The sequence below is a fragment of the Sinocyclocheilus anshuiensis genome, unplaced genomic scaffold (assembly GCF_001515605.1).
Source record: "Sinocyclocheilus anshuiensis isolate Anshui unplaced genomic scaffold, SAMN03320099.WGS_v1.1 scaffold457, whole genome shotgun sequence".
Classification (NCBI taxonomy): domain Eukaryota; kingdom Metazoa; phylum Chordata; class Actinopteri; order Cypriniformes; family Cyprinidae; genus Sinocyclocheilus; species Sinocyclocheilus anshuiensis.
In genome coordinates this window covers 2,112,220-2,116,789 of record NW_015537939.1, presented here as the reverse complement: position 1 = coordinate 2,116,789, position 4,570 = coordinate 2,112,220, and the positions used below count along the sequence as shown (strand labels likewise).

Sequence of the window (4,570 nt, the reverse complement as noted above, 5' to 3'; positions counted from 1 at the left end):
TATATATCTCTCTCTCTCTCTCTCTATATATATATATAGTTAATTAGCAAAAAACGATAAACGCCACTTTAAAAAAGAAATCTGCATTATTCTTACATTATTCTCCACATATAGCGCGATTTGAACCCTAAACACATTTTGTCAAAAAAGCCGGTTTTGTTCACTAGGAGATTACAAAGATTAAACGAATGTTTTTTTAAACTCTAAAACATGAAATGTGGAGTTATCTTCTTTTGCCAAAAAATGACTGTTGGAGTTATCTGCTTTTGCTATAAAACAAACTTTTAATATGTAAAAAAAAACATACTTTCAATGAACTTTAATTTTGTAAATTACCTGTATTTGTTTGTTATTATTACTTAATCAAAACAACCCAACTGCAGTTTGATTGATATTACTTGGAATGCGCAATAAAAAAAGTTATTTCTGAAAAAAATAATAAAAATTGAGTTATCGGTTTTTGCAAATGAACTCATATATATAAACAAGTAGATTGAATAGAAATAGAATGGATTTATATAATAAATAAAAAGAAAACAAGTAGTTAGAATAGAAGTAAAATAGAGAGTGCTAATGTTAGAGGGTCAAGTGTTGTTGGTAGAGCTGTGTCTTTAGTCATTTCTTGAAGATGGCTAAAGTCTCAGTTGCTCGGATCGAGTTGGGCAGGTCATTCCATCAGCAGGGAACAGTTAAGGTAAAAGTCTATGAAAGTGATTTTGTGCCTCTATAATGCACCATTCACTTGTAGAATGCAAGCTTCTAGAGGGCACACAATGAAGTAGTGAATTCAGGTAAAGCAGTGCAGAGCCAGTGGTTGTTTTGTAGGCAAACATCAATGCCTTGAATTTTATGCAAGCAGCTATTGGTAGGGCTGGACGATATGGGCAAAAATTCATATCTCGGAGTGCTCTCATAAAAATAATCTTACTTGTAGGTATAGAATTCTAATTGTCACATTTATTGTCCAACTACAAATATTTCAGCGAAATGTATATTTTAGTCAGAATTATTGCGCTCATATTTAATTGAGCTCTGTCTGGTTGGCGCGCATGCGCACGGCGGCGCTCATTCTCTGAAGTCTAGCGGAGAAGTTTAGCGGAGAATCCCAAAGCAGAAGGTTCATGCACTTCTGACAGAAAAATGGAAATATTTCCATGGCTTTCTAACATTTACAGATGGAGAATATACCTGTGAAATGTAAGTTATGCATTCAGGAAGACAGCACATCTCAAACACATTAAACAGCGCCAGTAGCCTAGCGTCTCTGTCAGCGGCACACGCAGCCTTTCTGTCAGAGCATCTGATGGGGCGAGCCGCTTAAACTAATATGCGAAACGAAACTATAAACTATGTCTTACCAGTTTTTAAAGGCCTTAATATAAAGCGTGTCACATGTTTAGAACAAATTGGATCATGCACTTTCACCGCAGCAGCTCAGTCTGTGTCCTCCGCTATATTTTCAGATGCGCTGGTATCAAACTACTGTATATTGATATAAACCGTATTGCCTCATATCGAATCGCTTATAAAGAAAATATCGATATATCGCTCAAACTCAATATACCGCTCAGCCCTAGCTATTGGTAGCCAGTGCAAATTGATGAACAGAACAATGACCTGACCTTACATGGGTTGCGTATGTACATTACCATTTAAAAGTTTGGGCTTCTAAGATTTTTTTGTGTTTTTGAAAGAAGTCTCTTCCGCTCAACAAGGCTGCATTTATTTAGTCAAAATGCATTAAAAACAGTGGAATTGTGAAATATTGCACTTAGAAACTGTTTAGAAAAAAGAACTGTTTTTATACAGTTTTTAGTATTTATAATGTTTTGAGCTCAGAAGCAGCTTTATTCTGCTTCAATAACCAATATTAGGGTAAAACAAAAGCAGATGGAATTTGCAAATTTGATTCACCAGAGGCCTTTATATTGCATTTCTAATTACCATATGAAACTTGTAATTGGGGGATATAAGAACCACTCACTCTCTTGGCTCTTAACTTCAGTTTTTATAGTCAGATGTATTTAATACTTCAATAATTTGAAACTGAACATTAACACCGAGTTAATCATTCGTAGTAATTGTATGGCTAATTGTAATTACAGACTTGCTTCTCATTTAAATTGACAGCATTGAATCAGTGGTATCAGTCAATTATTTTTTTTATATTACAAATTCAGACGTATGTGTGAATACTGAATGTAGTATGTAATTTAGCAAAATGTTACCAATTTAAGATGCAAGCTATAACATGCAACAAAACAAACTGAAGGGTTTGCATCATATTGATTGGCAACTGTGAGGAGATTATTACACAAAAGCTATATTACTTAAATTATTTATTGGACATTAGTGCCTTGGTTATTTCTTAAACCAAGAAGCCACTGTGATTATACCTCTTCATATTGACAACCTGCTTCTTCCATGGTAAAAATCACTAGCACATGGCCTCTTGTGGGTTAATTTTGTATTTGTGAAGTTCCATTTTCTTTGTGCAGTATTCTGGAGATTTTAATACTAGCCTTTGTTTTAAGGTAAGATTTACCACGCTTATCTTATGGGCATTGGATTGAGAGGCTGTTGAGCAGAGGCTGGATTTAGTGCATATTGACATTGTAATAACGGAGATATGAGGACTATAAATAATCTCTATAACGTTCTAACTTTCAGTCAGTTTGATCTGTGTTGCCCCTCTTGAGTTCCTGGGCCTTGAGGTATTATGATGATCGCTGAGCGGTTGTGCTCTACAGCCAGGCTGATTATTAAGAAGAAAGAGCAAAAAAAAAAAAGTCGCTTTCCATTATTGCTTTCCACGTTGGAAAATTAGATCTACCGAATGGATTTCTGCAGAGCGTGTGAGAGTAAGCGAGCGTACGTCACGCTGTCATTAGTCGGCGCAGTCGCCGTGGCTGTGGTTCTGCTCCAGATCAGTTGAGTTCTGCCCAATGCTGCATGTGTGCCAGCTCTCTCTATCTCACAGCCTGGCATCCTGCCCACCCCTGCCCAGCCAGACTCAGATGGAGGAGTGTGTGAAGCCCTCGCCCCGAAGAAACACTCTATCTCTTCTCAGCAGTGCTGCTGTCTCTTCTCGCTTTCTTCTCTGTCTGTGCACTTTTTCAGAAAGTCACAAACAGGACTCCAGGTATTGGCGGCTGGGATTTAGCCAGAGAGGCTCAGATGTCAGGAGCCAGAGAAGAAGTCCTCTTTTTGATATAAGGACACTGGGCAACCGAGCTCTCAGTGGAAGAAATTTTTAATGCCAGTTCTTTTCCTGTTACACACTAACTTATTCAATTGAAATTTTAGGAAGTTTAGATTGTACCTGTCCAGTTGTATTTGGTTTTATTTTGTCTTGGTTTTCACCAAAGCTTTGTGATACTAATTCTGATTTTTCTGCATTTTCTGAAAAAAACTCCAGATGATAAATGAATTGCATACAATCAAATTTGCCTGACCCACCAAAAAAAACACCCCCCAATCTAAAAAAAAAAAACCCACCATTTTTTTTTCTAAATGATAGCCTGTATTTTTACATGAATTACTGTGGTTTTATACCATATTCAGTGTTGGTACTTTTTTTTGTCAATTATATAATTTAATTTTAACTGCTTTTTTTCCTCACCAAAACTGCATGATACCAATTCTGATGTTGTTTTAGGCCTTCTCTGAAAAAAGTTATAAATGAATTGTGTCTAATCAAATTTGCCTAGCCATCTGAATAACACCCCAAATTAGGGAAACCACCAACTTTCTCAGAATAATAACATGCGGTTTTAAGTACTGTACAAATTAACTTTTATATATATACAGTGGGTACGGAAAGTATTCAGACCCCCTTAAATTTTTCACTCTTTGTTATATTGCAGCCATTTGCTAAAATCATTTAAGTTAATTTTTTTTCCTCATTAATGTACACACAGCACCTGTGACAGAATATTGACAGAAAAACACAGAATTGTTGACATTTTTGCAGATTTATTAAAAAAGAAAAACTGAAATATCACATGGTCCTAAGTATTCAGACCCTTTGCTGTGACACTCATATATTTAACTCAGGTGCTGTCCATTTCTTCTGATCATCCTTGAGATGGTTCTACACATTCATTTGAGTCCAGCTGTGTTTGATTATACTGATTGGACTTGATTAGGAAAGCCACACACCTGTCTATATAAGACCTTACAGCTCACAGTGCATGTCAGAGCAAATGAGAAGCATGAGGTCAAAGGAACTGCCTGAAAAGCTCAGAGACAGAATTGTGGCAAGGCACAGATCTGGCCAAGGTTACAAAAAAATTTCTGCTGCACTTAAGGTTCCTAAGAGCACAGTGGCCTCCATAATCCTTAAATGGAAGACGTTTGGGACGACCAGAACCCTTCCTAGAGCTGGCCATCCGGCCAAACTGAGCTATCGGGGGAGAAGAGCCTTGGTGAGAGAGGTAAAGAAGAACCCAAAGATCACTGTGGCTGAGCTCCAGAGATGCAGTCAGGAGATGGGAGAAAGTTGTAGAAAGACAACCATCACTGCAGCCCTCCACCAATCGGGGCTTTATGGCAGAGTGGCCCGACGGAA

General features: G+C 37.2%; 1 protein-coding gene across 7 annotated transcripts in view; it reads left to right on the top strand.

Moving 5' to 3' along the window:
- kiaa1328 (KIAA1328 ortholog) overlaps positions 1 to 4,570 on the top strand; it is a 27,190-nt gene that overhangs the window by 6,718 nt on the left and 15,902 nt on the right. The window lies entirely within an intron of this gene.